This window comes from Squalius cephalus, assembly GCF_949319135.1.
Source record: "Squalius cephalus genome assembly, chromosome: 13".
NCBI classification, from domain to species: domain Eukaryota; kingdom Metazoa; phylum Chordata; class Actinopteri; order Cypriniformes; family Leuciscidae; genus Squalius; species Squalius cephalus.
This window is the reverse complement of record NC_137134.1, coordinates 35,179,193-35,198,972: the sequence shown is the minus strand read 5'-3', so window position 1 is coordinate 35,198,972 and position 19,780 is coordinate 35,179,193. Positions and strand designations below refer to the sequence as shown.

Sequence of the window (19,780 nt, the reverse complement as noted above, 5' to 3'; positions counted from 1 at the left end):
TTAATCAATAAATGCAGCCTTGGTGAGCAGAAGAGACTTCTCCTAAAAACATTAAAAATCTTACTGACCCCAAAATTTTGAACAATAATATATATATATATATATATATATATATATATATATATATATATATATATATATATAAATATAGCTGCGAGCAGCGATGGAGGGCCAAAGCCGGCGGTACCGCCACCCCGGTGCCTTTAGTTACCTTTAGGTAAAGGCACCGGGGTTGCGGTGCCACCGGCTTGGGCCCGTAATCGCTGCTCGCAGCTATATTTATTATTATTATTATTATTATTTTGTCAACCTTTCGGGCACTTTTGGGGCCCTTAACATGCTCGAAAACTCTTGAAATTTTGCACACACGTCAGAACCCGCGGCCATCAGGGCCGGACTGAAGCTGGTACCCGGGCGTGGCAGGGGGGCTCGACAGCGCCCCCTGGAACGTGATCCAAACACATGTCCATAAATCAAACACGCTTGCATGTAATAATATGAAACTCGGTACACATATAGATCTCATCGGGCCGAACAACTTTCGTGCTCTAAGTTTTACGCCAGCCAAACAGGAAGTTGGCTATTTAGCGTTGTTTGGAAACGCATGCTGTGGAATTTAATGTACTCCTCCTAGGGAATTCATCGATTCGCCTCCAAACTCGGTGTGCATGAAGTCAAGACATTGAGGATGCTAAATTGCGGACGGATTTTTGATATCTCGAACGGTTTGGCCGTGGCGAGGAAACAAATTTATGGCGAAAAAATGAAACAGGAAGTGTGTTATAACTTCTGCATACATTAACTGATCTTGATGAAACTTCAGCAGTGTGTTCGTTGTAAGAGGCCGATCACATGGATGTGACTATTGTGAGTCAAAGTTATAGCGCCACCAACAGGCAGCAGGAAGTACATCACTTTCAAAATGCTTTGAAATCAGTGTCTTATTTTTACCCGATTTGCTTCAAACTTTATGTGTACAATGTAGACACACGGCAGATGTAAACCTGTGAAAGGATTATTGATATCTTAGATACTGTTGCCGTGGCAACACATCAAACTTTAATATTCTTTTTTGATGCTTTTGAGACTCTTAACATACTTGAAATTGCATGAAACTCAACAGACACATCACATTTATTAGCCCGTAGACATGTGCAAAGTTTCAGAAACGGGCGTGGTGGAATGGCTCAGTAGCGCCACCTTTAGTCAAAAATGGGGGCTTAGTTTTTCCTAGAATCACAAAACTTGGTATGTGTATTGTTCTCATCAAGACGGACAACTTTCTAATTTACATGAACCATCTCCGACCAACAGGAAGAGAGATATTTTGGTTTGAATGTGGATTTTCTGAAGAATTTTCTCTCCCTCTCTCTGTGTCTGTGTGTGTGTGAGGGGAGGGGGGGATTTGACTATTGCTTTTATATTGTTAATCAAGGTTTCAGGGGCTTTTGGGGTCCTTAACGTGCTCAAAAACTCTTGAAACTTTGCACACAGGTCAGAACCCACGGCCATCAGGGCCGGGCTGAAGCTGGTACCCGGGCGTGGCTGGGGGGCTCAACAGCGCCCCCTTGAACGGGGTTCTAAAACTTGATCCATATATCAAACACGCTCGCATGAATTAATATGAAACTCGGTACACATATAGATCTCATCGGGCCGAACAACTTTACCCCGGTCAAGTTTTACGCCAGCCCAACAGGAAGTCGGCTATTATGGGTTGTTTGGAAAACGCTTGCTGTGGAATGTGAAATACTCCTCCTAGAAAATTCACCGTGTCCCCTTCAAACTCGGTGTGCATGTAGTCAAGACATTGAGGATGCTAAATTGCGGACGGATTTTTGATATCTCGAACGGTTTGGCTGTGGCGAGGAATCGAATTTATGGCGAGAAAAGAGAAACACGGAAGTGGAATAACTTCTGCATACATTAACTGATCTTGATGAAACTTCAGCAGTGTGTTCGTGGTAAGAGGCCGATCAGATGGATGTAGCTATTGTGAGTCAAAGTTATAGCGCCACCAACTGGCAGCAGGAAGTGTGTCACTTTCAACATGCTTTTGACAAAAGTGGGGGGGTTAGTTTTAACTACAGTAAAGAAAAAACAGTTTGTATATTGTTCTCATCAAGCTGGACAACTTTCTAATTTACATTCAATAGCTCTGGCCATCAGGAAGTCAGATATTTTGGTCTGAATGTGAATTTTTTTGCAAAATCAGCCTCTGAATTTTTAGCCACTCCTCTTAAACTATTTATTTTATTCGTACCAAACTTTTTCAACATGATGAAACTACATTAAATATGCTAAATTGTGAATGGATAATAAATATCTCAAACGGTTTTGCTATGGCGAGGGATTAAAGTAATGTCCAAAAAGGAAACACTAAAAATCTTCTAAAAATGTAATTATATACCATTTATTTCTATATAAAAGAATACAAATATCACAACTAAACCCATTTTATTCTGTTTTTGCAATTCAAGAAGAATGAAAAAGTTAAAACAGGCTATTTAGTGCTATTTGGTTCAACAAAAAAGCAAACATAGGGCTATACTGCCCTCTTGTGTCCAAAAGGACATCAAAATAGTATATAAAACTTTTTACCAGGTAGGCCAATATTGTATTTAAATATACATTTATTAGGTATGTGTCTGAGGATATTTTCCCACCGGTTAATCGACGTGTGACACGAGTGGGTGCTTTTAAATCGCTAATATAATAGTGAAAGAAAAATAATGATAATGTTGCACACACAAATCACACACATGTGGGAAAGAATGATGCTTTTAAACAACACTAAACCGCCATTAGGTGTCGCCAGGCATCCATCTTAATAAGCGAGTCATTGATTCATTCGTTCAAACGATTCGTTCGAATGAGTCGATCATGATTAAGACAGATGTTTATGGATTGATCATTCAATCTTTGAGTCAACCGATTCGTTAAAAATGCTGAATCGTTCAGTTATGAGAAAACATGTGATGCGTGATGGTTCTGCCGTGATCTTTGTTTAACTATTTTCGCTGCTGAAACAGAACAAAAACAGTCAACATTGCATCTAAAATGTAAGTGACTTAATTGTAACTATTTATTAACCTGTTGTATGAAATCTAGGGGTGGGAGAAAAAAATTATTCTTAGATGCATCGCGATGCGGACGTGGACGATTCTGAATCGATTCACAAATGTCAAAAAATCGATTCTCTAAAAAAATATTTTTCTAATAACGTAATATTGACGGAAGGCAAAAGGCGGAACTCTAAGCGGACGTGCGTGCAGTCTGTGGCGCGCACATAACAGAGAAGTTTCTTCTGCTCACCAAGGCTGCATTTATTTGATTAAAAATACAAACAAAAACAGTAATATTGTAAAATATTATTCTAATTTAAAACAGCTGCTTTCTATTTTAATATATTTTAAACTGTTATTTATTCCTGTGATCAAAGCTGAGTTTTCAGCATCATTACTCCAGTCGTCACTGTCACATGATCCTTCAGAAATTATTCTAATATGATGATTGATACTCAAGAAACATTCATTATTATTTTAAATGTCGAAAACAGTTGTGTACAGTCTTTGATGAATAGAAAGTTCAAAAGAACAGCATTTATCTGAAATCTAAAGCTTTTGTAACGTTAAACACTACCGCTCAAAAGTTTTGGGTTAGTAATAATTAAAATTTTATTTTTTGGGGAAATAAATAAAATAAATCAGTACTTTTATTTATGAAGGATGAGTTAAACTGATCAACAGTTACAGTAAAGACATTTATAATGTTAAAAATATATATATATTTGAAATATATGCTGTTCTTTTGAACTTTACATTCATCAAAGCATTTTGAAAAAAAAAAAATCTGTACACAACTGTTTTCAACATTGAAAATAATAATGAATATTTATTGAGCATCAATCATCATATTAGTATGATTTCTGAAGGATCATGTGACACTGAAGACTGGAGTAATGATGCTGAAAACTCAACTTTGATCACAGAAATGAATTACTATGTAAAATATTTAAAAATTGAAAACAGCTGTTTTAAATTGGAATAATATTTCACAATATTACTGTTTTTGTTTGTATTTTTAATCAATAAATGCAGCCTTGGTGAGCAGAAGAGACTTCTCCTAAAAACATTAAAAATCGTACTGACCCCAAACTTTTGAACAATAATATATATATATATATATATATATATATATATATATATATATAAATATAGCTGCGAGCAGCGATGGAGGGCCAAAGCCGGCGGTACCGCCACCCCGGTGCCTTTAGGTAACTAAAGGCACCGGGGTTGCGGTGCCACCGGCTTGGGCCCGTAATCGCTGCTCGCAGCTATATTTATTATTATTATTATTTTGTCAACCTTTTGGGCACTTTTGGGGCCCTTAACATGCTCAAAAACTCTTGAAATTTTGCACACACATCAGAACCTGCGGCCATCAGGGCCGGACTGAAGCTGGTACCCGGGCGTGGCACGGGGGCTCGACAGCGCCCCCTGGAATGGTGTCCGAAAACTTGGTCTATAAATCAAACACGCTTGCATATAATAATATGAAACTCAGTACACATATAGATCTCATCGGGCCGAACAACTTTCGTGCTCTAAGTTTTACACCAGCCCAACAGGAAGTCAACTATTATGGTTTGTTTGAAAAACGCATCCTCTGGAATTTGAAATACTCCTCCTAGAATATTCGTTCAATCACAACCAAACTCGGTGTGCATGAAGTCAAGACATTGAGGATGCTAAATTGCGGACGGATTTTTGATATCTCGAACGGTTTGGCTGTGGCGAGGAAACGAATTTATGGCGATTAATGGGACACAGGAAGTGTGTTATAACTTCTGCATACATTAACTGATCTTGATGAAACTTTCGCAGTGTGTTTGTTGTAAGAGGCCGATCACAAGGATGTGACTATTGTGAGTCAAAGTTATAGCGCCACCAACTGGCAGCAGGAAGTGTGTCACTTTCAAAATGCTTTGAAGTCACCCTCTTAATTTTACACGATTTGCTTCAAACTTTATGTGTATAATGTAAACACACGGCAGATGTAGACCTGTGAAAGGATTATTGATATCTTAGATACTGTTGCCGTGGCAACGCATCAAATTTTAATATTCTTTTCGGATGCGTTTGAGACTCTTAACATGCTTGAAATTGGATGAAACTCGACAGACACATAACACTTATTAGCCAGTAGACATGTGAAAAGTTTCAGAAACGGGCGTGGCAGGGGGGCTCAACAGCGCCCTCTTGAACAGGGTCTGAAAACTTGGTCCATATATCAAACACGCTTGCATGAATTAATATGAAACTCGGTACACATATAGATTTCATGGGGCCGAACAACTTTCCCTCTGTCAAGTTTCACGCCAGCCCAACAGGAAGTCGGCTATTATGGGTTGTTTGGAAAACGCTTGCTGTGGAATGTGATGTACTCCTCCTAGAGAATTCATTCAATCACCTCCAAACTCAGTCAGCATGAAGTCAAGACATTGAGGATGCTAAATTGCGAACGGATTTTTGATATCTCGAACGGTTTGGCTGTGGCGAGGAATCGAATTTATGGCGAGAAAAGAGAAACACGAAGTGGAATAACTTCTGCATACATTAACTGATCTTGATGAAACTTCAGCAGTGTGTTCGTGGTAAGAGGCCGATCAGATCGATGTAGCTATTGTGAGTCAAAGTTATAGCGCCACCAACTGGCAGCAGGAAGTGTGTCACTTTCAACATGCTTTTGACAAAAGTGGGGGGGTTAGTTTTAACTACAGTAAAGAAAAAATAGTTTGTATATTGTTCTCATCAAGCCGGACAACTTTCTAATTTACATTCAATAGCTCTGGCCATCAGGAAGTCAGATATTTTGGTCTGAATGTGATTTTTTTTGCTAAATCAGCCTCTGAATTTTTAGCCACTCCTCTTAAACTATTTATTTTATTCGTACCAAACTTTTTCAACATGATGAAACTACATTAAATATGCTAAATTGTGAATGGATAATAAATATCTTAAACGGTTTTGCTATGGCGAGGGATTAAAGTAATGTCCAAAAAGGAAACACTAAACATCTTCTAAAAATGTAATTATATACCATTTATTTCTATATAAAAGTATACAAATATCGAACTAAACCCATTTTATTCTGTTTTTGCAATTCAAGAAGAATGAAAAAGTTAAAACAGGCTATTTAGTGCTATTTGGTTCAACAAAAAAGCAAACATAGGGCTATACTGCCCTCTTGTGTCCAAAAGGACATCAAAATAGTATATAAAACTTTTTACCAGGTAGGCCAATATTGTATTTAAATATACATTTATTAGGTATGTGTCTGAGGATATTTTCCCACCGGTTAATCGACGTGTGACACGAGTGGGTGCTTTTAAATCGCTAATATAATAGTGAAAGAAAAATAATGATAATGTTGCACACACAAATCACACACATGTGGGAAAGAATAAACAACACTAAACCGCCATTAGGTGTCGCCAGGCATCCATCTTAATAAGTGAGTCATTGATTCATTCGTTCAAACGATTCGTTCGAATGAGTCGATCATGATTAAGACAGATGTTTATGGATTGATCATTCAATCTTTGAGTCAACCGATTCGTTAAAAATGCTGAATCGTTCAGTTATGAGAAAACACGTGATAAGTGATGGTTCTGCCGTGATCTTTGTTTAACTATTTTCGCTGCTGAAACAGAACAAAAACAGTCAACATTGCATCTAAAATGTAAGTGACTTAATTGTAACTGTTTATTTGTATGAAATCTAGGGGTGGGAGAAAAAAAATTATTCTTAGATGCATCGCGATGCGGACGTGGACGATTCTGAATCGATTCACAAATGTCAAAAAATCGATTCTCTAAAAAAAATTTTTTCTAATAACGTAATATTGACGGAAGGCAAAAGGCGGAACTCTAAGCGGACGTGCGTGCAGTCTGTGGCGCGCACATAACAGAGAAGTTTCTTCTGCTCACCAAGGCTGCATATATTTGATTAAAAATACAAACAAAAACAGTAATATTGTAAAATATTATTCCAATTTAAAACAGCTGCTTTCTATTTTAATATATTTTAAACTGTTATTTATTCCTGTGATCAAAGCTGAGTTTTCAGCATCATTACTCCAGTCGTCACTGTCACATGATCCTTCAGAAATTATTCTAATATGATGATTGATACTCAAGAAACATTCATTATTATTTTAAATGTCGAAAACAGTTGTGTACAGTCTTTGATGAATAGAAAGTTCAAAAGAACAGCATTTATCTGAAATCTAAAGCTTTTGTAACGTTAAACACTACCGCTCAAAAGTTTTGGGTTAGTAATAATTAAAATTTTATTTTTGGGGTAAATAAATAAAATAAATCAGTACTTTTATTTATGAAGGATGAGTTAAACTGATCAACAGTTACAGTAAAGACATTTATAATGTTAAAAATATATATATTTGAAATATATGCTGTTCTTTTGAACTAACATTCATCAAAGCATTTTGAAAAAAAAAATCTGTACACAACTGTTTTCAACATTGAAAATAATAATGAATATTTATTGAGCATCAATCATCATATTAGTATGATTTCTGAAGGATCATGTGACACTGAAACTGGAGTAATGATGCTGAAAACTCAACTTTGATCACAGAAATGAATTACTATGTAAAATATTTAAAAATTGAAAACAGCTGTTTTAAATTGGAATAATATTTCACAATATTACTGTTTTTGTTTGTATTTTTAATCAATAAATGCAGCCTTGGTGAGCAGAAGAGACTTCTCCTAAAAACATTAAAAATCTTACTGACCCCAAACTTTTGAACAATAATATATATATATTAGTGGTGGGCCGTTATCGGCGTTAACGCGCTGCGTTAACGCGAGACTCTTATCGCGCGATAAAAAAAATATCGCCGTTAATCTATTCCCCAAATTGGGTTGGGAGATGGCTCTACTACACAAGCTATGATGACGCAATCTACCCGCGGCCGCGAGGTAAACCCGGCTGCAACGCATATTCGTCGTCATCTTAAGTAAACACGGCTGAAAGTGAAAGCTGCAACATCCATTATTTGGACTTGGTTCGGATTTAAGCCGTCCGACAAACAGCAGCAAACTATCCGAGTGTGTGTGGTAACGGTTCGGTAAGTTAACACGACTAATCCGTTCTACCACCTCAAATTCAAAACGAAACTGAAACTGATATCACTGAATACCAGCGCGCGCGTATTATTCTCAATCCAATATATTTTAGTGGTGTAACGTTAACACATAATCTCTGTCTACGCCCGATTTTAAGAATCGTTGTTGTGTTTCTTTTTAACTGAAAAGACATCAGTTAGACAATATTATAACTTTAAATTTGGGGTTTCATAAGCTCAAAGCTATAATAAACATTAGACCTACTTAAGATCTCTGCAGCTAGTGTACTTAAATTTTATTTATCTGCAAAATTATCTTGTATACTTACAGTTTTGCACAATATATGTTCTCAAAACTACATATACCCTTTAAAAAAAAAAATTAGCAGTTGTTTAGCAGGGTCTGTGTAACCTGTTCTGTAATGGTTTTATTATAATATACTCTATATTGTTATCGCAAGAGGCTGCAATGTATATCAAAATATAGATTTTAGGCCATATCGCCCATCCCTAATTGATATAGTAGTTGATAATAACATAGGCCTATGTTGCCTACGGACGGTAACAGTACAGAAGTAACCTTTTACAGTCTATGAGTAGAACAGCTTTCTCAAGCAGTTTGTGATGCATTTTGGAAACAGTTCCTGAGATGAGCCCCTTGTCTAATGCGCCACCTGGCTTGAGAAACCCGTTCTCAAAGACTTAGCCTACTTTTATAGTCATTATTTGGGTAGCACACATATTCTGAATGCCTTCGGCAGAATTCAAATGAGCCATTTTAATCTAGATTAATCTAGATTAATTTCAAAATTAATCTAGATTAATCTAGATTAAAAAAATTAATCTATGCCCACCTCTAATATATATATATATATATATATATATATATATATATATATATATATATATATACATATATATGTATGTGTGTGTATGTATGTATATATATATATATATATATATATATTAGAGGTGGGCATAGATTAATTTTTTTAATCTAGATTAATCTAGATTAATTTTGAAATTAATCTAGATTAATCTAGATTAAAATGGCTCATTTGAATTCTGCCGAAGGCATTCAGAATATGTGTGCTACCCAAATAATGACTATAAAAGTAGGCTAAGTCTTTGAGAACGGGTTTCTCAAGCCAGGTGGCGCATTAGACAAGGGGCTCATCTCAGGAACTGTTTCCAAAATGCATCACAAACTGCTTGAGAAAGCTGTTCTACTCATAGACTGTAAAAGGTTACTTCTGTACTGTTACCGTCCGTAGGCAACATAGGCCTATGTTATTATCAACTACTATATCAATTAGGGATGGGCGATATGGCCTAAAATCTATATTTTGATATACATTGCAGCCTCTTGCGATAACAATATAGAGTATATTATAATAAAACCATTACAGAACAGGTTACACAGACCCTGCTAAACAACTGCTAATTTTTTTTTTTAAAGGGTATATGTAGTTTTGAGAACATATATTGTGCAAAACTGTAAGTATACAAGATAATTTTGCAGATAAATAAAATTTAAGTACACTAGCTGCAGAGATCTTAAGTAGGTCTAATGTTTATTATAGCTTTGAGCTTATGAAACCCCAAATTTAAAGTTATAATATTGTCTAACTGATGTCTTTTCAGTTAAAAAGAAACACAACAACGATTCTTAAAATCGGGCGTAGACAGAGATTATGTGTTAACGTTACACCACTAAAATATATTGGATTGAGAATAATACGCGCGCGCTGGTATTCAGTGATATCAGTTTCAGTTTCGTTTTGAATTTGAGGTGGTAGAACGGATTAGTCGTGTTAACTTACCGAACCGTTACCACACACACTCGGATAGTTTGCTGCTGTTTGTCGGACGGCTTAAATCCGAACCAAGTCCAAATAATGGATGTTGCAGCTTTCACTTTCAGCCGTGTTTACTTAAGATGACGACGAATATGCGTTGCAGCCGGGTTTACCTCGCGGCCGCGGGTAGATTGCGTCATCATAGCTTGTGTAGTAGAGCCATCTCCCAACCCAATTTGGGGAATAGATTAACGGCGATATTTTTTTTATCGCGCGATAAGAGTCTCGCGTTAACGCAGCGCGTTAACGCCGATAACGGCCCACCACTAATATATATATATATATATATATATATATATATATATATATATATATAAATATAGCTGCGAGCAGCGATGGAGGGCCCAAGCCGGCGGTACCGCCACCCCGGTGCCTTTAGGTAACTAAAGGCACCGGGGTTGCGGTGCCACCGGCTTGGGCCCGTAATCGCTGCTCGCAGCTATATTTTCTTTTTGGACAATAGTTTATGTATCTTGGTCTTTTCTTGTCCTATCAGATCTTGCTGCTCCACCTCAAGCTGTGAATCTCTAGCCCTGTGATGGTGAAGCCAACTTCTGTGTTTCTCTGGCCTCAACCACAGCATGAACCCTTTCAGCGGTCGGTCAATCCCCTTTTCAGAAAGAAACATTCCCATGAACACTACACTGAAAAAAATGAGTCGTTGGATCAAAGTAAAAAAATTACTTCAACTTGTTACAAGTAATCGGTTTACTTTATCTCAACTTAAAAAAATTAATTTACTCAAATCACATTTCCATAGTCAACTTAAAGTAAAAATACTCTTTCAACCAAAGAGATTTGTTTAATTAGCATTAAATTAAAAATTATTATTTGGATTAACTTAATTTTTAAAACTTTTATATATTAAATATCAAAATAAACACAAAACAAAATTACAAACATGAAATATCACCAAATTTTTGTCTGAAAAAATAAGCCTTTTACACTCTGGAATCAAACATTTAACTGTTTATTTAGTGCAATCTTCCAACAAACTCACAGAAACCAGAATTTCCACTTGTTAAAACATGTGATGCATTTGATTTACAAAAGTCAATACTGAAACCGTTTTAGTGCATGACTTAATAAATAAATAAAAAAATACATTCAATAATAAAACCGTCAACAATGTAATTTTGTACAACAACAAAAAAAACATCCATCAATAAATGTATACATCAATTCCATTTGCTATAGTAAAATTGTCACTTGACATTTCAGATTATCTTGCATTAAATTTAGGAATGTAACAGAAAACATTGAAAAGCCCTTAATATGGCATTGATAAATCATCCAATGTAACATCAATTCATTGAAAAAAAAAAAAAACATTGAAACAAATCAACATTGAAAGCTCCTTAAAAGACATGACATGCAGGAACATTTAAAGGGTTAGTTCACCAAATTAAAATATTTTCAATGAGATCTGAGAGCTGTCTCACTCCTTCATAGGTTGCTATGTAATTTCATTCTGCCGGCCAAGACAAGTTAGTAAAGACATTGTTAAAATAGTCCAAGTGACTACAGTGGATCAACCTTAAGTTTATCAAGCGACGAGAATACTTTTTGTGTACAAAAAACAAACAAAACTTTCAACTTTATTCAACTATTAATTTTCTTGAGTTTGGGTCTTGAGTGAGCTCACGAGAGCACCACGACACATGCGCGAGAACTGAGAAGATGACGCTCACGATCATTTGATGGGAAAGGCTGAAAGGTAAGCCATTCATTTAGCAGCATTGGCAAGGAACTTATACGTTTTCTCGTTGGTTTTTCACGATTCGGACATCCAGTAAATGCACACTTTAGAACCATTTTAAACACTACATCGAGACCCATCTGCGGCATCTTCTCAGTTCTTGCGCAAGCGTTGTGTTGCTTTTGTGAACATGTCAAGAAGATGAACGAAAGTCTTACAGGGATGGAACAACTTGAGGGTGAGTAAATACTGACAGAATTTTCATTTTTGGATGAATTAACCCTTTAAAATCCATTTGCATCTTCGCTATGTCCATGACAATTTTTTGAAAGGCCTCAAAGGTATATTTAAGTACTTCAGGATACCTCAAGTTCTCAGTACGTGATTCCAAACATCATGGCACAAGCAGATGCAACTGAGGACAACTCATGTAAAACCTCAATACCATCAATGACAATGCTGATGTCCAGGGGAGTGCTTAGACCAGGGGTGGGCAAACTTTTTGGCTCAAGGGCCACACTGGGTTTTAAAATTTGACAGAGGGCCGGCCCAGTAGCAGATTATGAAACACGATCTCATGAAAGTGCGTATCTATACCACAAATTTTATTTCTCGTGCCATTTATATGCCAAAAAAATTTTTTTTGCGTGCATATGCTGCGCACTGTAAACCCCTTGGTTAGGATTAGGGGTGCGGAGTGCATGCCTATTACACTCCATTAAAGGGATAGTTCGCCCAAAAATTAAAATTCGGTCATCATTTACTCACCCTCAAGTTGTTTCAAACCTGTATGAATTTCTTTTTTCTGCTGAACACAAAAGAAGATATTTTGAAAAATGTCGGTAACCAAACAGTTGATGGACCCCATTGACTTCCATAGTAGGAAAAAAAAATACTATGGACAAGCACATAGCACAAAAACTGTCCAAGTTCTCTCTGTGCTTCATCTTTCTGGCCAATCTGAAAGACACACAAGCAAAAAAAAAAAAAAAAAAAGGAAACAATTCTTACTCAGAGAGTTAATTCATAAATTCAACTGCTCTTACCAAAAAGAGACCAATTACTTACCGTTATCTTCTGACTGGACTACAATGACTCCAAACTGTTGTCTTTCAACATCTGTATCTTAAAAAAGAGAAACACAGCAATCACCAACTTTCATAAAGAATATTAAAATGCATGGATATGCTTTTGCACCTAAGAGCCAAAAATTGTGCAAGTTTAGATATTTATAAATAATACGTTAAATAAGTTGGTGTAATTTGAACGTTTATCAATAATTATTTTCAAAGTTGCAAAGATGTCATGTCATACAGATTTCATAAAATAATGTATTTTGTGTAACGTATTATGTAATAGGTCATTGCGTGCATGTATGCATGTTTAAACTTTTATGACGTAATCGGAACCTACTGCAGTGTGTTAAAACTTCAACAACGTAATTGATCAATCAAGTATTTACCATATATTTATTCTTTTAAGGTTATACAGTAGTATGTATATATGAGGCTACTGTCACTTTAAGAATTAACACACATACCAACAAAGACAAACTCGATTTTTTGGCAAATGTTTAAGACACAACCAAATGTGTTAAAGTGAATACTTGACTAGGTAGACATTTTCAATTAAAATAAAATATCTATGACCATTCAAACGCCATATGACACTAAAAAGAACTCAATTCAGTGCTGTGCAATATATTGATAAAGTGTAAATTCTCTGATGTCCACTTTGAATTCAAACTTTGAATTATTTGATAAAACACGTTTGCATTAATCAGTTAACTGATCCTCATGTGATTATAAATGTATGATAGAAACAAACTTAACTTAATTTGTAAGATTACTCACCATATGTAATTTTGTGTCCACCATGAGGTTATCCTGCAGCAAAAGAAGATGATGGTCGAGAAGAATTTTGTCCGTGCGTGGTCGTCCGTGGTCACTCACGTGGCTTAAACAGAATGCAAACTTGTCATTTGATTTGAAGCATAATCACACCAACTTAACTGTTGCTTGACTCATTTTAAAGTATTAACTAACCACTATTGCTACTTTATTTTTTCTCATTCACCAATGTTTCTACATCAATCAAATGTCAGAAACTTATGCAATCCACTCAATGAACGAAATGTATACACGCAATGTATAACGTTACAATCTCTACCGATAGTAACAATTATATACTATTTTAGGGTTTTTCCTGTATCAAAAATGAGTTGAAGGTGGTAAAATCCTGCTTGGAAAATAGGTATCTGAACTTGGGTTGTCACGATTATTAAATTTGGTAGACGAGGAGTTTTACCGCGACGCGCTGTTTGAATGCTGAATGGATCAAATGATTGACAGCTGCAACAGAGGGAAGACGAGTTAGCGCAAACTTTAATTTAACGATGTAAAATTTCTTCTGTCCCTCACAACAAGATATGAAATGGCTTTACACCACTTAAATCATTATATTATAATTTGTGAATGATTGAGTAACAATATTTCTGATTATTTATCGCGACAGGCCTAATCTAAGCCTGTCTGAGTTTTGAGGACAGCCGGTGTTCTGTCGATGTAGCAAAAAAAAAAATCATTAAAAAACAGTTGTAAACGTAAAGACAGAGAGACTGAATCTCTTGATCTCACTGATGATCTTTACTCACCATAGACAGAAACTCTGAATGATTTTAATGACAGTATTCTTGTAATCATCAGCACTTTATAATCTCCAGCATGTTCAGCTCTGGTGTTTGTGATGGTCAGAGATCCAGTTTGATTGTCCAGCTTCAGTCTGTCTCTGAATATCCCATCAAGAACATCATCATATACAGTGATTCTGTCGACCAGTTTATTGATTTCAGCTATTACAGTGTCTTCATCTCCAAACCTCCACAGAACCACATCATCATCCTTCATTTCAGTAAGACCAGAGTTTAGAGAGACTGAATCTCCCTCCATCACTGACTCCAGAACTGAATCACCAAACATGCACAAACACACAAACACACAAACACACACACACACACACACACACACACACACAGACACGCACACGCACACACACACAGTTAATGATTTATAAAAGTAAATAGTTTGAAATTTAAAATTGAAATTAATATCATCATTAAAAACCCACAGCAAAATTATTGTTGCATTATTAATTTTATCTTTGTGCTGAATAAAATATAAAACAAGTGAAACTGATATTTAACTCACCAATGACAGCAAGACTGAATCTCTTTCTCTCACTGTTGATCTGTAGATAATAATAATCTCCTGTCTGTTCAGTTCTGGTGTTTGTGATGGTCAGAGATCCAGTTTGATTGTCCAGCTTCAGTCTGTCTCTGAATCTCCCATCAAGAACATCATCATATACAGTGATTCTGTCGGCCCGTTTATTGATTTCAGCTATTAAAGTGTTTTCATCTCCAAACCTCCACTGAATCACATCATCATCCTTCATTTCAGTAAGACCAGAGTTTAGAGAGACTGAATCTCCCTTCATCACAAACACACCAAACACTCCTGAAGAACAGAGTTTTTCACAGATTAAAGCTTTAAAATCAACTTGATGTTGGTTTGATGAAGCTTCACTAAAATACTTTTAATCATTTAAACATGACATTAATAATATTCTACTGCAGTTCAAAGACAAAAGATGATGAATGAAAAGAGAAATAGATTTATATATGAAACAATAACTAAAACTATTTTACTTTAATGTTTAATGTCACACTAAAACTAATGCTGTTGAGTATCTGAGCTTCATATTTATATTATTTTATTTAATCAATCTATAATAACTGAGTTTTGAATTCAAACTTGATCTGATAGAAGAGAAAAAGAAAAGAAAGTGTTAGTATTAACTTAATGGAGGAAAAGAGTAACAAGCACCACTTAAATGTCCAGCCCGCAGAAGTCACACTTACCCTGTAACTACATGAACAAGAGTATATTTCTCCAGTATTTAAGCAAAAGTTGCAATAGTTTTAGTTCTCAGTGCACTTTTGTTAAAAGAAAGTCCTGTATAAATGCAGATATACCCTATCATTTTTATATGTATTGGTATACCGTTATTACAAAAAGGTTTGCAGTGTATGTTCTCACTAAATTTCTCCCAAATGTAAGATTGTTTTATCATAATAGTATCATAATTACCCCTAACTTTCAAAATACAGAGAGTATAAATAATTTGTTAATTCCTCTGGTTATTACCCCTTTATTCCTAAAACTTTACATGTTGTAGGTACACTATAATTACAGAAAGTTACACTGTAAATGAGTTTTAAATACGCAGTTCTTTGCGGGCTGTAATCTAAAGCGTTACCAAGCAAACTCCAGCAGCTCGAGCTCTTACTAGAACCAGGAAGTGTGATCATATTAGCCCGGCTCTGTCAACACTGCGTTTGCTCTCTATCAAACATTGCATACATTTAAAAATCCTGATGATTACTATAAACTACTATTACTAAGATCAGAGTTTAGAGTGACTGAAATAAACAATATCATAAAACAACGAAAATATATATATATTTAATTTAATTGTCATTAAAAACAGGTGAAACCAATAGGCTATTTAACCCTTTCACGCGTGATTCTGACTGGGTGAGTTTATCAAGGCGACATTTATTTTAAAACATTTCCCCATTATTGTTTCCATGGCGAACCGTCATGATCTTGATTTAAAATGTGAGATGGCGCCGCCATGTTTGCTTGCGCCGCAGTTCAAATTGTCTGAAGAGTTTGAATCTGACAGTTATGTGACATCACTGAACATTCCAGTATCACTCAAAAGGTTTACTCACTGTAGACATAGAGCCTGAACCTCTTGATCTCACTGTTGATCTGTAGTTTATAATCTCCAGCATGTTCAGTTCTGGTGTTTGTGATGGTCAGAGATCCAGTTTGATTGTCCAGCTTCAGTCTGTCTCTGAATCTCCCATCAAGAACATCATCATATACAGTGATTCTGTTGGCCGTTACATTGATTTCTGCTATTACAGTCCATTCATCTCCAAACCTCCACTGAATCACATCATCATCCTTCATTTCAGTAAGATCAGAGTTTAGAGAGACTGAATCTCCTTCCCACTCTGACACTGACTTCACTTCATCACCAAACACTCCTGAAGAACAGAGTTTTTCACAGATTAAAGCTTTAAAATCACTTGATGTTGGTTTGATGAAGCTTCACTAAAATACTTTTAATCATGTAAATGTGAAGTGATAAATATTCTGCAGAAGTTCAAAGACAAAAGATGATGAATGAAAAGAGAAATAGTTAAACAGTTTTATAAGTGACTAATCTCAAATAAGAGAGTTTTCTCTCAGCAAACAAACACATTATTTGTTTCTATACGAGAATAACAGTGAATGTTAATCCTTTCTGACTAATTTAACCAGTAATTTATCACATCAGAACAGAAACAACTGAAACCAGAAAAACACATTTAAAACTCACCATCCAGACGCCACAAACACAAACAGAGCAAAACTAATTTGAGGAACATTTTCTTCATCGGTTCACTGAAAAGCCCACGATAGTAACTCTTAATGTCTGAAACACTCAGATTGATCTGAAAGACTGAACTGAGATATTTATCTGGTTGTGTGTGAATCCTCCCCCAACCTCAGTTAGTTTCCGCTCACACATCCGTCTCCTTTAACATCACGAAAATCAACAAGCTTTTGCTGATCTTACATTTTCAAATGAATTCTGGCCCTGAATGAAAACTAATAGCAGAAGAGTGAAATATTGGATTAGATATCTGTATCTACTGGTGTGTTATTTAGTGCTGTGAGCTGTCAATCATATTTGACCTCTGACCTGTGACTCTTATTTGACTGTTGATGGATTCACTTTATTTCAGTGTAAAGATGTTTTGTGTGGAGTGGAAGATTGTGAGCTTCTTATTAGCAGGAGAGAAAATGAAGAAACGCTTCAGCCACAAACTACTGACACACACAGAGACGACAAACATCCAGCAGAAGCTGTTTATCCACCGACAGATCAAACCAGACACACAGATGTTTGTACAGGTAAAATAAAAATGATAAACTCAACACCGCATACATTTTAAATTCCTGCTGATTACTAACAAATCCCTGAATGGTTTCGCTCCTCAGCACTTTATAGTTCTTCACATCCACTGCAGTCTCACAGTTCTGGCCAGTTGATAATAACTGGAATATCAAAATACACTAGCACGGCATTCGTGACTCGACTAGTCAAGACTGTTTTCCAAGATGGCTCCTGCCTGTATAAGCGTAATGTACTGTCTTTATAAAGTATCTTCTTATTAAACTGTCTGTATGTCACAGTTCATGAATCCACCGTCTCTCTCTCGTCCTACGTGCTGTGTGTGTGTGTCTGTGGGCGTGGTCTCTGATCACTGCTGATTACAGCATCAGCTGTACCCACTTGTTTGTAGGGCTGTCAACTTTAGTCGTTTAGTCGACTAATCGGTCGATGCCGTCTTGGTCGACTGACATTCTCATTGGTCGACCAGTTGCATATATATATATATTTTTTTTTTTTCACCAATAAAGAAATTTTCATTGATTTACTCCTTGATATTTATTCCTTTGTAAGCAGTTATATATTACTGTATTCTAAATATAATTAGCCTATGTTTTATCCCCAACTTTAAATGCTTTAATTTAGGATATTTTGTAACAGCGCCACAGTTTAGAGCATCACGTAGAACACTCGGGAACCGCACCTGTGGCTGGCTGCACTGCTGCTTCGCGCTCAGTAACGAATATAGGTAGTTTTGCTGTATTCATTCAGTTAGAACCAGTGCTTAATTTGTAAAGTGGGAGGTCCCGGAGCGCAAAGGAAAGGATCCGGCGATTTAAAACGGGGGTTGGAGGTAACGGAACAAGTAAGGAATAATTGACGACAGGCCGTTGAATTATTAGAAAAATATTGCACACCCGAGGTGGTAATGCGGTCACGACGCGAAGCGGAGTTATTAAATTGTTTAAATTATTATTAAATTGAACAAGCGCAACATTCAGCATTCAATCAAATATTTTAAAAGATGTAGGCTATTATTATGTTATTTCAACATAATATCTCGTTATTTCGACATAATATGTGTGCGTGCAACAAGCAAGATGTGCATAAATCCGGTGACGAGTGCATTGATTTTTATTAATAAACTAGTGTTTTCTGACAGTGTCGGAAGTTGACGATCGCCATCTCCGTAGTGAACGAGCCTACAGAGAGAAATGCACATAATGGATCATAATCAGAGAGTGGCCTATTTTGTTTTTTCTTTTTGAATTATTTCGTTTAAAGACATTTCAAGCTTTGTGTATTTGATGTAGGGGAGCGCGGGGCACAACCTAACGCGGGGTTAGTTGTAACACGCTTGTTTTAAATACTTCCGCACATGCTTGGATGACGGAACTTTGTTTATTTACTAGTTGCCATATCAACACTATATAGAAAAAATAAATAAATCCGCCAAAATTATTTTCTTTTTGGAAGATATCCATAGACATTTATTAAACCATAGCAAAAGTAAATTTCTTACTTAAGTTAATTTTTCATCTCTATTTTTTGTGTTTATTTAAAATAAGACAAATCTAAAATTATTTTTAATCTCCAAGATGTTATCTAACAGTTGAGATAGTTCTTTAATGCTTCGCTAACTAGCAGAAGACACTAGCAGGGTTTAAATCCCAGTTGTGCAGGCGGGGGCATGTTGTAACACTGCGTTACAATGTGCCCCAATTAGAAATATGCTATTATATTCTATTCTTTTATTAATTTTATTGAGAAAACGTGAGAAAAGGGTGAATAAAGACTGAGAGTCAATGTCCAGAAATTACTAATTATTTATTTGTTTTGAACTATGTTGTATAGCTGTGTTTTCATGTGTTCGTAGTCAAAACTCAAAAATTAGTTTCTATTTAATTATTAAAAATTGCCATTATTTTATATGAAAAAGTTTTTTAATTGTATTTTATTTAGAAAATATTTTAGTTTGTTTTGTATATTTTTTTTATTAGATCAGATAACATTTTAAGCTGCCATATGTCATGTTACAATGTGCCCCACACATGTTACA

The 19,780-nt window shown here is 35.8% G+C and overlaps 1 protein-coding gene and 1 long non-coding RNA gene across 2 annotated transcripts in view; both read right to left on the bottom strand.

Moving 5' to 3' along the window:
- LOC307169652 (uncharacterized protein) overlaps positions 1-19,780 on the bottom strand; it is a gene marked incomplete at its 3' end in the record, with an annotated part of 320,630 nt that overhangs the window by 184,943 nt on the left and 115,907 nt on the right. The gene's annotated exons all lie outside the window — the stretch shown is intronic.
- On the bottom strand, positions 12,619-13,706 carry LOC307170419. Its single transcript, XR_013823380.1, has 3 exons — positions 13,566-13,706; positions 12,781-12,837; positions 12,619-12,672 (listed from the first exon to the last, which is right to left on the bottom strand). It is a non-coding gene; the product is annotated as an uncharacterized lncRNA (long non-coding RNA).